The sequence below is a fragment of the Aptenodytes patagonicus genome, chromosome 12 (genome assembly GCF_965638725.1).
Source record: "Aptenodytes patagonicus chromosome 12, bAptPat1.pri.cur, whole genome shotgun sequence".
Lineage (NCBI taxonomy): Eukaryota > Metazoa > Chordata > Aves > Sphenisciformes > Spheniscidae > Aptenodytes > Aptenodytes patagonicus.
This window is the reverse complement of record NC_134960.1, coordinates 9,671,870-9,695,358: the sequence shown is the minus strand read 5'-3', so window position 1 is coordinate 9,695,358 and position 23,489 is coordinate 9,671,870.

Genomic DNA, 23,489 nt, shown 5'->3' with positions numbered 1-23,489 from the left:
AGTTTTTAAGAGAGACCCACTGTATGATTACTAGCTGTTGGTACTTGATGTAAAATATCTAACTTACAAAAGCACTTTGGCATGTTTTTGGACAAGCCTTATCAATAGCTGTAATGAGAAATGACTAACAAAGGACTTTCTGTACAAACAGCAAATGAGATGCTTGCAGACAGAAGGGAATTTATTCTGAAGGAAAAAGAATGAAGCCTAGTGTTCTCATTCACTGGCCCTTCACCTAAAGTTGTTTTATTGTTGTTCGTGTGTGTCTTAAGTGCCATGAAGAACAGCATATGCTATTACAAGGATGTCTTATTTCATCTGACTTTTGTTCCCCATAACCAAGCATCATTGTCATTATCAGATGGCAAAAGTAAACTAGCGATAAAATCCTAGCATTCATTTTCTTAAATAGTCACTAGAAAAGCCTACTTGCCACATAAGTCAAAGCTGGAGACATAATATTGTCAGGACATGTTTAGTTTCCAAAACAGTAACTGTAGCAAATGAATACACAGGTATAAATAATTTCATCACTTAATTGTAATTTATAAATGCAGAAATCTGTTTTTCACTTTTTAAAAAGTCTGCTCTAGACAAGGTTAGGAAAAAAAAGTTAAGACTGATGTCAGAACTGGAGCAGCGATCACTGGGGAATGACAGCTTGTTTATCTGGAAGTAACAAGACTGAACTCAGCTCATTGTTGAAGGGCTGCCTGTAACAGGCATGAGTCTGCCCTGAGTCTGGGCGGTCCTGTTATAGCCCCTTCCCACATCATAGCAAAGGGCCTCCGAAAATTCACCTCACATACTGCGAAAGCACAGAAGAAATAATAAGTCGAGCATTTTGATTCAAAGTGGATTAACACCCACTGAAAGATTCCCATAAACTTCAGCTGGCACTGAGGATCTGCTGTATCATAGTGGCACAGCTGAAGTTCCTGCACTGGCCTTCAAAGATATCTGTGCACTTAATACACAGTACTGGGCCCAGCCTTGCTCCCGCTCTCTCCCCACTGACGCTGGAAGAGACCTCCTCTGCCACATGGAATATTTAGTCTAGAGGACCTCATGCGATCTGCCCTCTCTCAGCGACTAAATAATTTTGGTGGTCTGCACAGAAGCAGTCATAGGAAGTAATGAATGGTACTATAACATTATCGAGCTGCTTCTTGCTTTCATTTCTGTTGGAAAAAGAAATAAGCAAGAACCAGCAAAGACCCTGCTCAAAGAGAGATGTGAAAACAATTAGTAGGCTAGCCCAGTACCCATAAAGTTGCTGTCTACACCATGAGATGTTATAAAACAAAACAGAACACAAAAGAAAGAATAAAAATCAAATCAATAAAGAACAGTCCATGCCAAACAATAAGCCTGCAGGTGCTTGCAAGGTGCAAATTCAATATGAGTAGTGGCACTTTTAGAAAACCAGCTATGACTGAGGTGAAACCGAGCAGAACAGAAATTCAGAAGCAAGTGAGGATGCATTTTCAAAATATGTCAGGATTTTGTCTTTTCCTAAAAGAACCAGACAGTTAATCCACCCTGTTGGCAAGTGCATCATAGTAGGTGATTCCTTGCAACAACCTCTGTAACTATTCTCATTATATTATTCTCCAGACGGGGATAGAGCAGGGGCAGAGGATAGAGATGGAGAGCCCATTTGCCTAGCTTGCAATGCAACTGATCATGCAAAAACAAATGGGGGGGCTTGGGCCACTCAGACAGAATTTCTTGAGTGGGGATGACTTACAGCATTGGTTCAAGTGTCTTTGTAGACACCAGCTTCTGCAATGCATCTTTGGGAATTACGGGTACCTCACTTTGGGGAGGGGAGAAGATGATGGTAGGCTTTGTTGCATTTGAGCAATGACTTTGACTCAAGTAGGAAATGAGGTGACCTGGCTTAAGGATGGAAGGTGCATTTCTCAAAGAATTTATGATTAGGAGTTCAAAGTGTTGCTGTCTTCTAAATAACTATACCCTCTCTTCCCCCAAAATTCTTTTTTCTGCAAAAGAAGTTTCTAAGGAAAAAACAAAAGCAGCTTTTTTGGATTAATTAATATATTTCATTTCTGTTTCAATCAATTTCCAGTTAGCTCCCACAAAATGCTAAGAAATGTAAGAGAAAATTTGTTTCAGATTAAGAAATAGGTTTTTCTTTTTTTGTGTCAATAAGTCAATTTTAACATTATTGGAATTCCTCCACCCTGTTTTCCCCAAAAAACAAAGTTGACTCATTTCCAGAAGATGCAGTAGCACTGAGACATGCAGAATCCAACAGCTGGTGGAATATGGTTTCTTCAACATTTCTCTAGCCAGCTCTCGTCATCCATAGCAGGATGAGTTGGTCACATCTGCTGACCTCCTAAAACAGTGTGGCTGCTGTGAGTAATTCTGGTTTTTCCCACGCAGTGAATAATCCCTACAAAGCGTCACCATCCCAAAGCCTGTCGTTACCACCTACCAACCTTGGAGGGATGAGAAGTATAGAATAAAGCTGTTTTGTATTTTCAAATAATGGAAAAAACCAGCTATGCTAAATAGCAAAAAAAACCCCATCTTCCACACTGACCCTGCAGAGCAGACTCTGTGCTGCACATTCCTGAGTGCTGGATCCCTGGAGACTGGAAAATTCATCCTTATTTATTTATTTAAATTAAAAATCCTAGCCGTCCTCAGAGGTGTATGTTTATTATCAGCTCCAATTCACTTGTCACAGCTTTGGCTGGAAGAGAAGCCAGGGGAGGATTTAAAAATAATAATAATCCAAGAAATTTCTCCATTTCAAATGTCATTGTTTTTTGTTCCTAATTAGAATAGTTTGTCTTTCAGATTCCAAAGCTTTTGGATTAGTGGTTTTAAGCATGATGTCATTTTCCTGCCTATATGACCACAGCATAGCCTTACTTTGAGTGTTTGGTAACAACAGAAAAATAACTGTGGAAACCTATATGCGATTCTGCAGGATCTGAATTAGTGCCACACCATTACCAGTCACAGTTTGGGAGCAGGCAGGCAGGACCTCTACAGGGGGACGCACCTATTCACTCTGATCCTTTCCAGAAAGTGAGGCTTGGCCAAAAGAACCCAGCAAGTCCTACTCGGAGGCTTACACAGGTACCTGTTTCAACTATCCATATTTTATGTGCATTTGTAAAGTGAAGATAGTTTGTCTTTTAAAACAAAACAGGCAGAAAAAGAATTAGTGGACCAGATTTATTCCACTTATAACTACATTATGTTATTCCAGAGCCAAATTTCATCCATATGTGAATTGCAACCCTTCAGTGACTTAAAGTATGAGCAATTTCTGGTTTGTTATCTCCCTTTCTCCCCCAAATGCACTTCTGTTCCCCTCGCAGAGCAAACAGGACCACTGGTATGTGGTATTTATATTAGAATTAGCATTGCTAAAGTTTTCAGTGGCCTTAATGATCTGATTCAAATTATTCAGGACAGTTCTCATCCCTCAGATCCTCACACTCACCTTAGAGTCCTAGCACAGGAGGAGAGAGTGAACACTAAACTGCGATGAGAAGACAAAGGATAACATGATAGTAAAAAGGTAATTTGGCTACAACAGCAAGCCAGCAGCTGGTCAGCCCTCTTGTAAACTGCATGTGGATAACGTGGGTTTGGGTTTTCCAAGGGTTTGAGCACTTTTGCGTATCTCATTATTGGTAGGTTTGCTGCTTGTGTCAGTAACCGGCTCAGGGGCAGTGGTTTTGTAGATGCTTGGTTTTCTTGTGGAGAGATTTCAATGAGTCTGTCAGGCTGCCTTGTGCTTTTGTATCATCCACTGTCATATGTGTTCAGTAAAAATCCACCCTTAGTTGTCTCTGACAGTTGATCCTGAGCAGGTGGCTTTGGAGCATAAAGTTCTTCTCTTGCATGTTCAGGGCTGCACTGAAAAAGCCACCTGGGGAGGGGCCCTGGGATGCTGCAGCCTGCTGGGGTAGTCACAAGTTATCTCCCCTTAGCTCCACTGAACAGAGTGCTCGATGGACACCAGGTGAGAAAACAGGCAGGCTAGGCCACCACAAACACGAAACCACCCTATCCCTGCCTCCCCTTTCCCAGAAGCCAAGGCACACGTGCACACTGCATGTATAACAGTTCAGTGAGTATTTGAAGAGCATCCCAAAAAGCCATCTTGCCGACCCTCCCTCGAGTCTCTATGCCAAACCCATTCATACTGGAGTGATAATAGTTGACAGGAATCAGTTTAGTTTGGCTGAAAAGGAGGCATCTTAAGGAAAAAATATGGTTTCAGAGGCCCACCCAAAAATGCAAAAGCTGGACTTTCGGAGCAGAACTTGGCCTCCTGTCTCCACTTCCACAAAAAATGCTTGTAAATGTTATGCTCTTTGGGCTGAATTTTTTTTCCCCTGCATTAAAAACTGAGTGAATTTAGTGCTTATAAAACCAAGGGGCTGATAGCAACTAGCTAGAACCAGATGTTAGGAAGACTGGAGCATATCGTACAAACAGATCGTGCACATATAACTATTCAGAAGTATGTAGCTGCATTACTTATTCTCAGTCAGGTTACTGAACAGATTGATTTCTGAGGCAATATAAAAACATTATGCCCAAACCTCAGGACTTAAGAAGAAAGGGAAGGGGGGGGAGGTAGAGATGTCCGTAGGTGTCCACATCTACAGACTGGGAGAGAAGAAATATATTCCCTCTCCCCCATCCTTTGCAGCTCTGTCCTTCCCTGCTGTCCCAACCAGCAGTGCATGGTGAGCCCAGCAGGGACAGATGTAATGCTCAGTTACATCTGTAACCAAGCAAGTTGCTCAGCCTTTGGAGGATAACAAGTGTCCCAGTGTGGGGGACAACATGACCTCCCAGGACATCCAGCCCCACATTCTCCTGATGTGAAGCCATATGGACTACTTTAGCCACCACCATTGAGATTGCACACAGATCCAAACACTTTTAGGAGGACTTATACCAGAAATATGTGCCTGAAGAGCCAACATCCCTTTCAAGGCACAGAAGGTAACTGGTGCAATCTGCCAGTAAGCCCTATGGAAAGGCAAGCCTGTGTAGCTGATTCCCTTAAGGAATTTGAGCTGTTAGTTTTAATGGCTTGAAGGGTTTTTTTTTTTTTTAACAAAAACTGGATCTTATTGACTTAGAGTGAAATGTTTCCATTTATAGCTGTTTCTCCTTGAGATTTCTGTTAAAAGATTTAAACAACCTTAAAGTCTCCTCCTCTGATCCCACATCCCCAGCTCCATTCGATGCATCCCCAGTTGGCTTTACTCAAACACCAAGACCTCCCAAAGCTCAGTTTTAGCCTTTCAGGTTCCCCCTAGCACCACCACCTTCCTTGCTGCACAAATTTCCAGAGCATTTAACTACCAGCAGGGCCCCATACTGTGTTGGTGCTAATGAAGCCCTTCCCGAGCCTTTTTCCACCACGCAGCCTGCCTCACTGCCAGCGTCTCTACTGACCATCAAGCAACAACATAAAACCCAACACAGGCACAACTCAGCTTCTTGGTTGAATCATTTTTTCCTTTGATTTTCATTTCATAGACTTTGAGACTAGAAGGAGCCATTGCATCCCTCACTCAAGCTTTTGCAGCCCACAGGGCCTGCACCCCACCCCATGGTATGCCACAAGCAGTGCAATGTCCACCACTGGTGGGTTGTGTTTGCAACAGGAGATTGAGTGCCAGCAACACCTTAAGCCCCAGTCAGGGCAGGGATTCAGTGGGTGAGACCTCCTTAGGAGATCCTACCCCATACTGCATGCTACATCCCTAATGACATCAAGCCTGGTAACTTCGTCCAGGAGACAATTCCTTCCCAGCTAGATCCAGCAATCACTGCAGTCTGTGCAGAACCTCAGCATTTCTGCTCCAGTAGTAGTAGCACACCAGCAGACACCCTTCCCGAGTGCCATCCCTCCCTCCCTCCGGTCCATACTCAGGACACCATCACAGTCTTCATCTTTCTTTTCAGGCCACGACCACATGCCACAAGGACTTCTGCTACTTCATGAGACTTCACCTAAGTTCACTTTTACACACATACCACTCACCTTATTTATCTGCTTTGTCCAAGTCATGGAAAGACTGAGATCTACGAGCTTCTTTTCATCTGTGCAGCATGAACTGCGGTCACAGGTTGCGGTCATTAGGTAAAGCCTGGGATGAGAGAAGATGGGAAGTTAACAGTAATATTGATGACTGTGGTGGTGGGTGCAATTTTAATCCAGTGACTCAAACTCAGCAAGCAGAAAAGTTGCAATGTATTAAACTGTGAAGAGTTTGCAAGAGCTGAACATCTAAAACATAGCTCTGAGAAATTACTCCTTAAAGCAGGCAAGCAAGAGCATCTCAGACAGAACCGGGAGAATATTGTTTTCACAGGAAACGCTCTGTGGGTGTGTTATAAGCTCTGTTCTTTGGCCTGTCACCACATTATTTCTGCAGTTCTTGTATTTCTCTCTCTTTTCTCATACTCAAGCACTGTCCTGCGATACAGAAGTGCATTTACAGCTAAAATTACAAAAGTGGTCCATTATGTTTTTTAAGGTAGTAAAAAGGCTGCCGTTTGTCACAGCTGTCTAGAGCCCCGAACGCCTACAACTGGCAGAGCCGTGATCCCTTTTCCTCTCCCCCACCCAGGCTGAATCTGTGTATGTGTGCACACAGATTAAAGCTATGTACAAACAGCTCTTTTAATGTGCTCTCTGAAAAACAGAAGAAGAAAAAAAAAAAAATGGTGCTTCAGTGAGGCAAGAGGTCAGAACATTCCTAAGCACTTACTTCAGAATAGCTCTGCTTCGGCTGCTGCTTCCTGGCTTCCCACAGTGGCCACACCAGCTTTCCTATCTCACAGGGCAGGGGGAGCGAGGTGAGTCATCTCAAGGGGGCTCTTTCCAGAGATGAAAAGTCTCAGCACGTCCAGCAGGAAAGTTGCAAATTGATGGAAGAGGAGCAGCAGACCCTTGTGGTAGAGCTAACCGTTACGGGGCTGAGCTCAGAAGCCCAGGAAGACCCAGCCCTGTGTTGCTCCAAGCCAACCCTTTCCCTTGGAGACCTCCCAAATCCAGCACGTAGGCACACCACCCCCTTACCTCTTCTGCAGCTTCCCCAGGGAAAGAGGAATCTAGTGACAGCAGGGATGGAAAATTCTCAGGCACCTCTCAACGCTCATGCTACATTTAGGCAGAAGCAAAGCTTCACAACCAAGAAAACCACCTCCAAGCAGCACATTTCAACTACCACCTCCCTTCTGCTCCGCCCAAAACCTTTATAAGCTCAGGGCTCTCAGGTGCACAGCTCTCAGTCTGATTGGGTCCTTGTTAAAAAAAGTGAGGAAGCCCAGCCCATGCCCTACTTCAATTAATTATGTTAATTGTGTTTTCCCTTTGACAGATGTGTTGAGGAACGCATAGATGTGGGACATCTTCAGCAACGGGGAGGTTCATCCAGGGTGTTACTGGGTTGTTTCCGTCTCATCAGAAACCACCAAGCAAAGGAGTCTGGAGGCAAACTGTCTATATGAAACAAAGGTCCCATGGCTGTTTGGAAGCTCCTTCTGTTTTACAGTGGGGACATACCTCTCCCCTTCAGAAATGGTTGCAGGAGGCTCAGGTTATGATCTGATGAGGCTCCCGCAACTGAGATGTCAGAATCCCTCTTCCAAAATTGTCTGGAAAAAGGCAGATGTCAGGTCGCCCACTCAGTGGGGTTGGGTTCAGCTGGCAGGACACATACCAGAGAGCAAATGACTTTCTGTAAGGTCTTTCCGACCTCAGGTACAGCCCCACTTCTGCAGATGAGGCACTTGCATTGGCCTTAAAAAGCAGGCAGGGACTTGCATGGGTGGGGGAAGCTCCAATCTTCTCACTGCAAGTGCTGGGCTGTGAGAAGGTCTGGTTTTAGGCTTGAATTTCAGTGTGATACGGTATTAAATCATCCACATCAGTCTAATTAACACCTTCTACACTACAAGGGAAGACAAAGCAGTTTTATGTTATTAACTCAGGCTAAATGGGTTACATTAGAGCCTGGGTAGACAAAGCTAAGGGTGGCACTGCTGGTATGGGCACAATTTAAAAGAGTTTTCACTGATTCTAAGCTACCTCAGTTGAACTAACACCACTGAACAAAACACCTTTTTTTTTCCTATAGAAGAACTGAGGCTCTCATCTAATGGCCAACAACATGAAATCACAGTCAGTTGCTGGGCATGGGGCAGCTTATCACACCGCAGCTGAAAGGAAAAATAAATAACGAGCAAGCTTTTCGGAGCAGAGGGGGTTCCTCTCTCTGTTAGGCCTGCACAAGCCTCAAGATGGAGGTCTACTCTCATTTGAGCCCTTTGGGTGCTTGTATAGTATAAATATTTACTAATAACATAGAGAGAGTGAGAGCAGGAGAATAGCCATTTTTCTCAGTGGCTTAGGGTTAAGTACAGGGCAATGGCATCTTAAATCCAGATGTTCTCCTTTTGGGATTTGCCCACAAGGCATATTCTCATGAGATTTCTCTGGCGTTTTGATTTGGATAGTAGCAAGCACTTTTAGCCCAATGATATCATGAGCAGATGACTCAAAATGCTCAAGGATTTTCTTGTAAGTTCCAGCAGTTTATTTTATGACTAATGCAGGGAAGAAAGTTTTGCAGATTTCATCTTCTCATCCTTCTGTGTTTCTATTTTCAGTTAGTTTTAAAGGATACTGAACTTGGCCTGCTAGCAGAGGATTTATTTAAATTTATATATAATATATAAATAAAAATATTGCATGCACATGAGTGCATGTGGGAGCTGTTCCCAAGGTACTGGTGGAACGACTCGTCCTGACGGAGAGACAGAGGCAATGCAGATGTTGGGGGCTGCCCCTTTGGGACAGTAAGATAAAATAAATATAGGAACCCCATTCCCATTGCAATTGTAGCAGGGCACGATATTTAATGCCATTTTATCACCTGTGCTTGAAAAGAATGGCTCAATAGTTACGGTTCTTGCACCTTTGGCCAAAACAGTAGGAGTGCCCAGATCCTTTACTTTATATAAAACGCCCTGAATGTGACAGGGGAGGGTGGAAGCGCACACAAAGATGCACACCATTTACCAGCTGTGAGTGCACGAGCAAGGAGCATATTTAAAGACTGAGCAAATGCTAGATACCAGAACTGGAGTGAATAAATACAGGACATTCATTGGAGGTGAAACTGGGCTGACTTGGCCAATGCAGTTTCACATCATCATCAATTCAAGGTTTGCACAGGGGTGATTTTTCTCTCCGTCCAATTCACTACGGAGTTGCACGCTACTTTGGTGGATTTTCTGCACAATTACAGATTATTGCCATGGTAACAGATGCATCACATGACAACTTTGTTACCTCAGAGACAAGAAACAGCTGCTTAAAGAGACAGGCATCCTCCAGGAATGGGGATATTTATTTTCTTTTTTTCTGTTGGCCTCATATTGTTTTAGGAGTCTTCGCTGATTTTCTCATGGATGCAGCTTCCGTCATTTTGATAGTTAAAAATGCTTCAGTGCATCAACTGAAAGTTATTTTCTCCCACATCATATTTTTCCCTCTTACTAAGAAATGCAGTGTATGTTTAAAGAAAAAAAAAGAATAGAGTTCCTGTAATTTTGGGAGAAGTGAAGTGGCTTTTTTCTTCCTTCGTCAGCATCTCTCTCTAGTGCTGCCATTTTGTTTTTATTAAGTTAAAGAGTATTGAAACATTGCTAATAATATTATTTGAGAGAAATCCCAGATCCCCTGAAGTCAATTCTACTTTGCCATCAGTTTGAGGGAGGCCAGAAGTTCTCTCTCAGGCCGTATTCTGCAGACAGAGAGCCAAGTCCCTCCTTGCTGCAGGTACCTCTGGAGCACCAGCCACACGTTAGTTAGTTTACCTGGCCAGGGAAAACCAACAGATGATATACGCTTGTGTCGTTCAGTAATTATTCTTTATACTTATGAAAAAAGGAAGTTCAGAGATGTCATTTATTGCTACCTCAATTTTTAGGCAATTTCAAATTAAGAAGCCTCTTTTAAAAAGCTTCACAAAGTAAGCTAGCCAGTTTGGGGTTTAATTCCAGCTGTCAATTTATTCTAGTTTTTCAGTGCATAAGGTATAATAAAACCTCTATTTTGTACCCCTGTTTTACAACCTGTTCTCCCGCTAAATGTTATCTCCTGTTCACCTCTGGGAAGCCCGATGGAGCCCACTCGCAGACTGCACCAGACTCGGCACCAACGGCACAAAACACTCTCCCCAGCCTGACACTCAACCCTGGCCCTGCAGGACCTCCAGCACCCATCCCACACAACCCACCCTTCACAGGAGACCTGCAGCTGCCTCAAATTCACTCCGCTCCCCTGCTGCCGGGAGCCGGCAGCGCTAATTAAGGACCTCCCGGCTCCCGGGCTGGTGCTCAGACAGCCAGACCACTTCAGCCCACAATGAACATCTGATTAATTAAAGGCTTATAATTAACCTTCATGGCTGGAATTTCCCAAAGACCTTCATGGGCTGAGGTGCACAAATCCCATCGACTTGAATGGGAGGCTGGAACCAAATCGCTTTTGTCCCTTACTGGGAAACCCCCTGCACACCAGCAAAGTAAAACATTGCCCTTTCCCAGATTTGGATGTGTTTTCCTGGACTCGCAGAGCTGCCAAGGCCTCAGAGAGACCTGGAAAATAAATCACGCACAGAAAACACTGCTGTGTCCCTCTGCGCTACCACCATCACTGCTCATGCTATGGGTTTGCACGACCAGAGCTCAGAGCCGGCACCAAGCTCTGCATCACCCGGCAGAGCTACTCCAGATTTACCCCAGCATAAAGGAGAGCAAGAGTCTGGCCCACAGTTTTCATGCAAATAGCCTCAGTAATGAGGACTAAGGAAGAGAAATACATCAGACGTGAGAGAAACCCAGATTTTTTTCTTTCACCATTTTTTCAGTTTCTTTCAGGAGTCAGATTTTTTTCCCAAAAAATATTAACTGGGAAGCCACCTCTGCATAGGACATTTTTGTTAATGAGGCCGCTGCCTTAATGTGGTTTTCCCCAGTTAAATATTTCTGGTAAATGAAATTCTGTGGTACAGCTTAATTTAGCACTGTTATTTTTTTGTTGTTGTTGTTTTTATTTGACCACACGGAGCTCAGTGACTTGTAACCCAGTCCCTCAGCCTATTTTTAAATTTCATGCGGATCTTTTTCAGTCATTTGTTGGGTTTTTTTTAGAAGCATGAGAATGGAAGGATCACACAATGTTGCTTTATCATTGAGAGCTTTTGTTTCACACGCACACAGGATCACAAGTAAAATGAGTTTGTTCGGCTCTCAGCCCAGGCTCTGGTGAAGGGGAAATCACAATTTATTAGCGAAGGCTCCTAATCTTGTAATTTCTGGTTCATGTTAGCACTCTATGGAAGATGTTGCATGCTTATCCTATGGTTCACATCTTGGTCCAAATTATCCAGAGGACAGCAGACAAAATTGGACAGCCCACTTACTGCAGGCTGTTCACAATCCTGCTGGCATGCACAGGATTTCAGGGCCTCGCCCTGACCCCCTTCTTTTCCCTGATTCCCCCCTCTCCCCTGGCTTAATTGTGGTAGTGCCGCTGATGCCAGCAGCATGAGAAACCCTGGGTTGAGGCAATAGTGATGAAAGGCTGCAAGACAGAGCACAGGGATCCCTTCGACACCACCACTCCTGATCCTAGAGATCAAGCTGTATTAAATTGGCTTTGAAAACCTCAGCAACATCTCACCTAGGTGCCACCCTGGGTATTTTCTAGATCATCCCACCCCCCACTTACTTGTTGAGCCCAACAAACATTTTTGTTTCCACTTGGTGACAAAGAAACAGGGGGTGTGGTGAAGGGGGAGACGGATGCTCTTAGTCCCTTAGCAAAGTAAAAGCAGAAAATCAGCCGATTGAAACGCCCTGAACTTAAACAGGGCATTAGGCAGAATTAACAGACTAGACCTCCAAGCCATCAAAAATTCCCGGTTGAATAAAAGATTGATTTCAAAGACTCAAAGATACCTCAAGGCCAGCATTTCCAAAGAAGACAGGAGCTGATTGGAGCTGAAGCATTCCTCTTGTTCAGTGCATTTGAGTGAGCACTTTAAGTCTCCAAAGATTGAACTATAAAGAGAAATTAGTTTATTAATAATTCACAGGCTCCAAGAAGAAAAAATGTCAAAAGCATATGCTCACGAACAAAGCTGATTTTATTTTCCCTGTTTAGAATTGAGCAACATGTAGAAAAGTGGAGGGTGTCAAGCTCAAAAATTTAATTCAGGGCTTTTTCTCTTCCTTCCCTTTAACCCAAGCAAGCATACATTCTGACTTCCTCATGAGCGCTGAAAGTTCTTCAAATCCCAAATGGTTTATGTGAAACATTAAAAGCACACTATCATCTTCAGCTCTTTAATAGTTTAGGACATTTTCATGGCATAGTTATTATCCAATAGCTCTTAATTGCAGCTTGTACATTTCAAGACAACACATTCACAGACAGGAGTAACAGAGATTTTAGACTCCCCATCCAGGAACATGGTTAAGCACATGCTTACTCTTAAGCACCTGAGGTATCTCACCAAGTCGGGCACTGCCTCGCCCCACTTCGCCAGGCATATGAAATCTGTAATATTCATATGCTTAAAATCAATTATGTTATTCCTCCTGCACTTAGGCATTATGATTCTATGATTGTCCCTCATAATTTTGGTAATTACTTGATTATAGGACACTAGATAAATACAGGAATAGGAATACATAAATACATGCTTATTAACATTCACTAGAAGACAGATAATAAGGAGTTTGTGAATTTAAGATAAAGTGTCTTCCATTGCTCAATGGAGAAATTACAATCAGAGTAGGGTTGTCTTCACAATGTTTGTCCCCCTGTCTTCAGTCAAATATTGGTTCTTCTTGTAAAGGTCCTTGTTTCCCTCTACTGGAGAGCTGAATGCAAAAATTTAGAATAAAAAAAAAAGAGTTTAAAAAAATAAATGCATTGACGCAGAATTGATTTTGAAGTTTCCATTTGTCATTTGACAAAAGCAAATTGAAAAATTTTAAAAACAAAATCTTTTTTTCAAAAATTTTCATGGGAAATATTTACTTCCTTTACATAGGCTTTTAAGGAGCACGTTGCACCATCAGTTTTTGACCTTCACCTACCGATCTCAAAGTGATTTTGCAACCTTCTGTAAGGTCAGTAGCTCTCACATCATCACTGGACTACTGAAATTACATGTGAAAAAGGCCATAAGGTTCCTGCATCCTTCCACCAGCGCAGGTAAGTTTCTAGCAGTACAGACCATACATGAACCATAAAGTAAAGACCATAGATAAACTCAACATGAAAGCAGGAGGATGCCTATCAACTTCTCTGGTATTTCCCAAGCTGATATGAAAGATGCAAGCACAGCGGACATCTGCCAGCTACTCCAAGCTCCTGGGGAAGACAATTGCACAGCTAAAGAAAGCTCACTTTCCTTCTCTTCATCTCACTGTTGCAGATTGGACCATTATGCGATATAATTAACCTCAGTTTTACACCAGATTGGGCCTGGAAAGTTTGATTCAAATAACACGCTTGCAAATCAGGAGTGTAATTAAATTTAGGATGTGGCTGTTGGGGAATCTTCTCTAGTTAAGCAGCAGTAGGTGACGGTGGGTGTGCAAACGTGGGTCCTGATCCTGACTGCCAGCCCCTGTCCTGTCTACAGGGCTGTACAGTCTCCCCTTGCAGCATGGGTTGGGGAGAAGACCCCCAGGCAGAAGCAACAGCAATTTGTGGCACCTAATCTGGGTAGCTGGGGCATGGCAACTCTTCCTCATAAGAGAAATAATGTTTGAAAATTTCAAACCCACCCTAGCTTTTAGCAGTGTGTTTGCCAGCAGCCTGGTCCTGGGAGCAATATTAGCAGGCAGGAGGGTTCTGCATCGCAGATGAACTGTCTGAACAAGGCAGGTTCCTCCCAAATGGGAGGGAAAGCTAGGGCTTCTCCCGGTGCTTTTCCAGAGGTATTTTATCCCAAAAAGGGCTAAGAAATTAGCTATTACTACTGGGTTTTCTTCCCTAATCTCAGGAAAGAGAAAAGTCTCATACCATGACCCAACCTTAGCAAGGAAAAACCAGATTATGAGTTAGAATTACATTATTAATGTGTCAATCCCATTTGTTTCTCAGTTTCCATTATACTGAATCACAGTATTACTGCTTTTGGAAGGAATCTGATGATAAAGAAAGCCACCTCCCAACAACCGATGAGAAAGATAAAAGAAGAGGCCAACCATCATCATCCTAAAGACAATCCACCAACACCAGGGCCCTGAAGCAGCTGTGATTCCCATGGGACTCTGCTCTGACTCAGAACACGGGCTGCAGCTGATGCTTATCCCCCTGGATCACACTCACAGCCAACAAACTGTTGCTCTCTGAATATAATACTTTTAACCATGTGAATTTTTTCCCCCAAAGATAATTATTTATTTCACCTCTGAATGAACCAAAGTGGAACTTGTTCCAGAGCAGCACTAGAAGAATGTAAAAAGCTTAGATAAATTCTTTGCAAGATGACTTTCCTTTTTTTCCTTCTCTTTGTGAGGAATGCACGGCCAGGAGACAGAGATCATTGTCCTTTCTGCAGGTTCCTCACAAGACGCAGAGTTCACGGTGCACAAAGAGCAAAGCAAAGCAGTTTTAGCTGCTTTTGGCTGCTCATAGTTGTTTCCTAATATTCTGCATCACTCAAGCAAAGGATTAGGCTTTTGTTGCTGTGATAGGTGAACTGCAAGAGATGGAGGTTCAAATTCTAGAGTTACTATTTCATCCTCTCCCAGGCCAATTTCCTCTCAGCTCCAGCTGGAGTCCTTGAAATCCAGGGAAGTTTTGCCTGACTATGGAGTGAGTAATGATTCCAGGAATCAACATTTGGAGATAATACCAAACTGAATATCTTTGCTAAATTAACTTTCCTCCTAAGGTCATCTCTGTAACGCTCAAGCACACAATATGTTATTTTCAAAATGAGCCAGTCTCTATCTCTTTATCATAAGGCCGATATATGAATTACTGTTCATTTTTCCACAAGGCACATATGATTTGAGGCTATTAGGCGGTGCTCATCCATACCTCCACCGGACGGATGTGTTCCTTGGGAGCGGTTGTCCAGGGTTTGGCAGTAATAACCCAGCGCAGGCAACAAAATCAATCCCAACAAGTTTCAGAGGGACCCTTCCAAAGCTCCCCGACATGTGACAGAGGGCTGCTAATGAGAGGGAGAGATCATATTCATTGCATGAGTGACAGGTGAAAGGGAAGATTAACGTTAGCATACACCTGCTCTTTGGTGCCCCAATTAAGACCTCCTACTGTCAGCAGTAACATAAGATGCAAATCAGCCGATGCCCTTCCCCCTCCTCCAGGAAGGCTGCGGCAGGATTTGGAATAAACTACAACGAGAAACGAAATGCAAAAGCTTGTATGTCCTCCTCGCTCTATGAATCATTTGCTTGCTTATTGGTTTTCTCCCTTTCCTGCCTTTTCCTTGCCACCCCTCACCTCATTCTTCTCATCTAGAGAGGGCGTATGACCTGTTTCAGCAAGGGATGCCTGCCCTGGAGACAATCCTGGGGGCAGACTGGAAAGCCATGATTTGAATTGGCAATATTTATCCCTGCTTTAAATTCATTTGAACCAGCCCTGCTCAAGCCACTGGCAATAGACAGAGGAAATGGGTGAAAATATCGTCAAAGGAGATATGTGGAACAGAGAAGGAGGGGGCTGTTCATCAGCTTATCCTGCACTGGGTCTAGGGAACTGCTTCTGAGGCAATATTTTAATGCAGCATTGGCAACCTGTACTGGAATATTGCAAATCCATGAGTAGCTCTTGTGAGTGCTTTTCCAATATGTCCATACTATCCCTTTTTGACTCCTCCTACTGTCCAATATTAACCAAATATTGCTTATTGGGTGGAATTCCAGCTGCCAAGGTATTGAAGACTTCTGCTCAAAAGTAATTGTCCTTTCAGCTTTCCTGTAGCTGTCATGTGAGGGGAGCAGCCCAGAAAATGCAAATCCATTCCAAAGGAAAAAAAAATTTTTGAACAAATTTGTATCCTTCACTCTGTGAAAAAAAAATTGGTTAGAGGAGGTTTGAAAATGGCTTTTTTAATAGGTTAAAATTCAAGCCGACAATAAAATTTTGGGTAGGTTTCCAGAGACCAGTCCTCCAGGACCCCTGCCTCCTTTTCTTCCACCCAGCCCCATGGGCAGAGGTGACCACGCTGTGTGGCAGGCAGACAGCCAGGGCACTTGGCCTTTCTTTCCTCCTCCCAGCTCTGCTGGCTGTTGGAAAACACGCATCAATTTGTTTTTCTCCCTTCAGGCAGAAAATAAAATTGGCAAAAATCTTCCCAGCAGGAAGCCAGGAAGCCCTGTTTAAATTTTCCCAAGGGGAGGGGGCAACTCAGCAAAGTCAGAATTTTCCTGCAGAAAATTTCAATTTGCGTAAAGACAAATTTGTATTAGAACGATTTCTTGATAGGAAACATCTAGAAAACCCATTCCAGAGCTTTATTGGCAGAGAAATGAACTCCAGAATTTCACAACCTCAGACTCTTTCCTCCAGCAAACTGTCAGCTTTTCACCATGCAATTAAAAATACCTCAAATCCTTTAGTTCTTTGGCCTATTGCACTTTCTATCTGGGGTGACTTAGCCCAGATCGTCTGAAACAATTACATACACTCAAAGTCCTTAGAGCTCTAGAAACACTGATGCATAGGAAGGGAATAAAATTCGTGGGATACCTCTAGTTCATCTATCTAGTCTTGTAATCTTTTGACAATATCCATAGACAGGAGCTAAGTGGAAAGCAATAGCTTTATGGCTCAGTTTCTCAAATTCCTACTTTACTGAAATTAGAGCTATGAAATCCTCTTTCTCCCAGTGGTGTTGTGAGAACAAATTCTTCAGTGCCACTAAAAGGCCCTCAGATATTAATACTGAGTGCTTGCAAGGTTACATAGAAAGATGGATGGTATGTGTCCCTAGCCAGCAGAAACCATTAAGTCCCATTGCTCTGCAAACCTATCTATCTGATTACTAGCTCTATTCTTCAAAGTTGTTTGCATCCAGTTTTCTTCTCTGTATGAATATTCAGTGGGGTTGGGATTGGCAAATTTAGGGAAAGAGTCAAAAAGATGTTTTGGAGAAAATCTACCGGGAAGAGAGGACGCCCCACAGACCTGGTTCAGGGCAGGGGGTCGGTGAGGGCCCAGGCTGGGTCGCTGCTGGTGGGCACTGTGGCTGGCTCTCCCCAGCCCGCTCTTCCAACTCCTTTCTGCTGCTGTCAGCCATGAACTCAGGCAAGTACTAACAGATATCAGGCACAAACTCTGCAGGTAACAGCACAGCAAACATACGTTAGGAATTTTTCCTGCCTCCAGGTGCTCATCATCCTTTTCTGCCCCCTCCCACTTTGCTATAGCTGCTCCGTAGCTTGGCTCTGTCAAAAAGAGCCAAATTAACATCAACACTTTTCTTAGTAGGTTTTCCTAAATCGGATCATCCTGAGAGCATTGAATGACAAGGAGCTGGGGCACAGTGTCCGCAGCCAGCCTGGCTTCCAGTGACCTGCTGCTTTACCCCAGCTGTCACTCCACTCTGGAGAGTTATGGACTCCTGTGAAGATGTACTGGTGGAAAGAGGAGAGTGTGTGGTGCCTGGCTTGGGATGAGGTTGAGATGGACCGGAAATTTGTGCATAGTTATTATGCAGAGACATGCAAAAAAAAAAAAAAAAAAAAAAAAATCTGCATTTATGTATTAAAGGATGTTAATTTGCTCGGAGTAATTTTCCATAGATTTTATTGATTGACTTTGAGGGTTTAACTGCCATGTCAGTTTGCCCACTTTAATTTAGCATGTGGATGACTTATAACAACAAGATGGTTTTATCACTTGAAACCCTTCCTAATTAATGATAGACAAAAGAGGTATAGAGAAAACACTCTGGGTGAGCATATTCCCTTCCCTTCTCTTTCATCCTGGAAAAGCTCTTAAAACTTGTTAGCTTCAGTAAATTATTTGAAAAACTGTTAAATACATAGACATAGCAGCAGCAACAACTGTGCAAAGCTCATATATCTCTGTGAACTGGAATTCTTGCAATAAGGATTGTTCCAGATTTAGAACAAGAAGAATAAATATCACTATGAAAGGTCTTCATCGATGTCTTCAGCCTCATCATTTTCTACTGCTGTGATTCAGCTATTAAAGTGTACACATGCTAGGGAGGAAGTCAAATTTTTACAAAAGGAAAAAAGAGGGATCAAACTTGTCTGGGATCAAACAGGGATACAACTGTTCTGCCACTGGCTTAGTTTACAGTGCTGGGCAATACATCGGACACCTCCCTGTTTCATTTGTCCATCTGTAAACTGTTAAAACAATTCTCACCCCAGCATCCAGGACAAATCAATCATCAAGACTGAACTGAACCAAATAGCAGTTAAGTTCTTGGATGGAAGACATAATAGATACACAAATATTTTTACTTGAAGTGTTATACTGCCCTCAGTGTAGACTCTACTGGTGGTGATGTTAAACAACGCACATTCTCCTTGCTTTCAGGACAGACTGCGCTTTCAAACTTTTTTCAGAGGATTATATAGTAATAACATTTTCTTTATCCTGAGCCCCCTTGTGAGGTTGCACCCAGTAATAGGCATTGCAAAACCCCAAAGTTTTTAACTCTGAGACACAACCCTGACTACTCTCTAGCAGCTGTCTTGCAAGCAGACCTCCAAGCACCTTTATGGTGAGCCACCTTAAAGGGACCCTTGCAATTAACGGACCTTGTCCTGCCCCTTTACTTGCATACAGCAGCAGTATTGCCAGTTCTAAGCACTTGACATCATGAAATCAAGCCTCTAAAAGCAGTCATGACAATGCTTCACAGATAACTTTGAGGTCTTTAAAGGAGGAATACACTTACATTATCCTCATGCTTCACCTCTGGTTTTGGTCACACTTTGAACCCTGCCCCTGAAATCACTTGGACTTGAGTTTTCCTTTGGTTTTCTAAATGACAGCAGAAACTCTTGTGTAATCCCATAAATCCAGCAGCTGGGGCTTTGATAAAAAAAGATCTTGAAGTACTGCAAAACACAAGTTCATTCTAAAAGTGGGCACCACCACCAAGCTCACTAGAAAGCAAGCACAAATCACCAAATTTGTTCAACATGGAGACAGCCATGAAACAGAGCCTGTCCAGACTACCTCTTGAAGGTGTATTTCTCCAGCAACTCCACCACATCCTTCCAGAGACTGCCCAAAGAGCCATGGTGTGGCAGCCAGCATGGGGGCTGACTCACATCATTCAGCATAACAGCAGGTAAATCTACAGAGGCTTCTTTAGCAGAGTTTTACCACAAATAAAAAGACTTCTGCAATTCTAGGAATCCCCTTTCCTATTACTTTTTTGGGACAAGCTTCCACTTTATACTGAGAATGAACTAAAATATTCCAGAGTTTATTTTCAATAAATAATACAGGGAGACTAGTTTAGGATGCAGCTAGAATTTGGGCTGCAAGCTACAATAATGATGGCACTGCCTAACTTTCCGTCAATGCTGCCAAAGGCCTAGAGGCTAAACAGACAGGGAAACTGAAGTCCTGCCAGAATTCACCCCACCACCCAGTGCCCCTACTTCTCCTGGCTCCCGTTGCAGTGCCCTTAGCTGCACTGTCTTCCCAGACATAAACCTGAAGACCCCATATCTGCCTGTACTAAAGGATGCTTTCCTTTCCTGTGCACCTTCAACTACACAACTTGCATTAATCCAACAAAATGATTATTGTGTGGCCCAAGCACAAAGCAAAGAAGCAATGTACACGATAGCTTCCAATGTCTTGCCAGGCACTTTTGTGCAGAAGTTTTCTTCCAAACCCTTAGGTCTGGCCATTCTTCAGTGGTGGCCTTGGCATGCAGAAATGACAGCACGTCATTTATCTGTGAGCTCTGCACCCTCCTCAGCTTTGCACGTGCCAAAGTTGCTTGTGGAGCTCCCATTGGTCCTGATGATGCTTTCAATTTCGCAAATGTTTATGTGACTCTTGGTAGGAAAAGGATGGGAAGAAGTCCAGGCACATCACTCTAAATAGATCTGTGGGTAACACTTTAGCTACACATTGAACTTAGATTTAGTAGCATCGTTATTGCATGTAATGTTTATTTTATTAGGTTTATTTTATTAGTGTGCCCACAGCAGAATGTAAGCCTTGTCTTTGTCAACTCAAAAGGCACCCCACAAGAGGCTCTGAGTAGAAAAATATGGTGCACTTCATTTTTTCCTTTGGAAAAGCCAAGCAGATGCTGATGAGTGGATAGTCACAATAAGTGTGTGTTTTGAATACAGTGCTAAGTTCTGAAGCTCAGCTGAGTTAACTTGGTGGGAAGTTGGGTTTAATTTGATCCTGTCTCTAAGTGTTCATAAAATGATGCAATTTAGCTTTAACCAGATGAGTAGTATCATCAAAATACATTATTTAAATCCCACCCCCTCAGCCATGTGGCCAAATTGGAAGAAGTGTCACTTAAGTATCTCCTTCCAGGCCAGGAAAAGATCAGTCACACTTTAAATTAAGTGTCTCAAGTAAGGATTTAATTTAGACTTAATAAGACAGCGATTGTACGTTAAATACCATTGGGTTATTAAAACCATATTCATTGAGGTTTTACAGCTATGTCAGGACAATATGCCATAAATGGAAAAACTGCTAACAAGGCATAGTTATTGATTCTGACAACATGTGCTAGATAGAATGCATTTGTATGTTCAATAAAAATAAGATAAACATAGAAGAAACACCCACAAGCATGTTTTCCACAGTCTCCATGGACCCCTTCACCAAAGATTCGGAGCACTCAGAAAGAAGAATGAAGTTATCCTCACTGCCTCCTTCAGAATGAGATTTATTTGTCCTATTGTTGGAGAAACTGAGGCACAGAGAGGGCTTCAAAGGCATTTCCTTAGGCTTTGCTAAAAAGCTTTTGGGAGGGCAGAGATTTAAAACTACCCTTACACTTCTCCTCCTGTGCCCTAACCACAGGACAAACCTGGTAGAGAAAAAGCAGGGTGGGTCTGAACGAGGAGGCTGCTGATCCCGTCTACCCAAGGACACAAATGTACCCAGATATGAAAAAGGACATTCAGTGGGGTCTGCCAGGGCGGTCCTCTGCTGAAGAGGGACTGTGAGGTCTGGGCAGACTCACAGAACCTTTGTGTTTGGGATGAGCAAAGCACAGTAGGCCCTGGATGTATTAGAGTTTGTGTGTACAGGGCCGGCAATACCTCTGCCTGGTACTGCTGGGAACAACATTGCATTTGCATATATTCATTTACACACAAATGTGCATATCTGTGTGTGCATGTGCATATGTAATACATATATATATGTGCAAAAGGACTTTAAGGAGGGACTTTCCCACTGGAGCAAAACTTGGAAAATGAGAATGTTTATACAAAAAAAACATTTCCTTTGCCAACAAGTTTCTGTATTTCCCTTACTGTTATTAGAGACATTTGTGTTTAAATCGGAGCTCCCAGCCCTGCCTCTCCTTCCTTCTAAGCCTACACAGATTGCATAATCCTCTGTTTGTGGCATCGTCACGTGTTGCTATAGAGATAGGGGAAACGTCTGTGATGATGATCATGATGATGTCAAATCCAGATAACTCCAATATCAAGACAGAGGAGGAGAGGGTCTGTAAACAGAAGTAACGCATCATCTCCAGTAGTCAGTAAAGAGGAAAGGTAATATTATTTATAGACCTTTAAAGGTAAACAGATGTCAGCTCCAAACGAGCACGACTTGAAAGCTTGAAACTCCCCAGCTCTGCTCTGACTTTCAAAGGCTTTGCTTCGTCAACATGACTTCCTCAATTGCTCTTTTATTCAATGGCCTCTATAAATTTGGGAGTAGTTATGCTGCTACTACCATGGGAATGTGGCAACCCTATGAATACTTTGTCTGTCTCATCTTGTGGCTACGTCTGGGGATGGGCTAAGAGTGAAAATGCAGATCCACTACTCATAAGCAATATACATTGCTCCTATTCAGGACTTGCAGACAGGGTTCAGACCTGGCTGCTCTGCTGTTCTGCTAGAGAACAACACTGAAAATCCCCGTGGCAGGGAGCTCACAGGGGTGGCAGGGAGGCAGAGGCAAGGCTGTGGTGGGACCCCCGCTCCTGAGTCCACATGGAGTTGCCAGAATTGCAGTTTTCCTTAGAAATGAAAACATTTCTGGCTCTTGGAGGTGGAGTGCCCTGATTGTCAGGCTTGGTTTGAAGCTCACCCTCACTACCCACACTGGAAGTCCCCAAGGCTGCACAATGAGGCCATCCCAGACCACATTTGGGAGCATCCTGCCCAAGCTTCCAGGGGAAGGAAGGTCTGGCAAGCTCAGCACCTGAAGGCAAGTCTGGCTCTTGCTCCTGTGGTCCAGGCAGACCAGGCATCAGGGGGACCAGTCCAGCACCTTGGGCCAGATCCTGCAACCCACTGGGGGAGGAGATGCAGAGCTTGAGCCACCACCACTAAGGGAAGGCAGGATACATGGGTGGGTGGCTGTGGAGGCCAAGGGACTGGCATAGCTCTGCCTACACCACACCATGTACAGCCATCCATAGGTACCATGGTGTGAGGAGGGCTTCAGGCTGGCAAAGGGTGGCTGTCTTCATATGATTCTCCACCAGCTAGATCACAAAATAATTCAAGCCCTCTTCCTGGCATGGGGTTTCAGGACATCAGCAGCCAACCTGGCAGACCGATGTGGGTGGGCTGGTGGCCACCAGCACTAACACACACACATGGAGCTGTCACAGACTCCCCCTGCCCTGAGCAGGTCCCACAGCTACCACCTCACTGCTTTGGGATCTCAGGCTTCTGCCCTGATGCACAAACTTAGGAGCTACTTCGGTCTGCAAGTACCAACCCTGGGGAAGCATCCTGGATCTCACACTTTATATTTTATCTCGCATTTCTGCCTACATCCAAGTTTTCCTCCTAGCCTTTTGCTACAGTCAAAACACAGGTTTACATGACTGTTGAAGGAAGCCGATCTGAAAGACAATTATATTTTACAATTTCTCTAACTAGGAGAAAGTAGTGGCTTGGTTTCTTTCCACCCCAGACTGTTTAATTACCAGGGTATCGTGGAATGCCTGCATTGTAATAAAACTCCAATGTGTATCCAGGTACCAGGGGATTTATTAACTTGCACTCAACACTGGCAATCAGCAGCCAGGGTCAGATGTGCCTGGTGATGATGACATCATCATTTTTGGCAGCTCTTTCCAACGAGTGTTGAGTGAGGTAATGTCCCCAAAATTAAAACTGACAGCAGGATTAATAATGATAGATTCTTTGAGCCTTTTCTTTGTGTTTTAAATTGG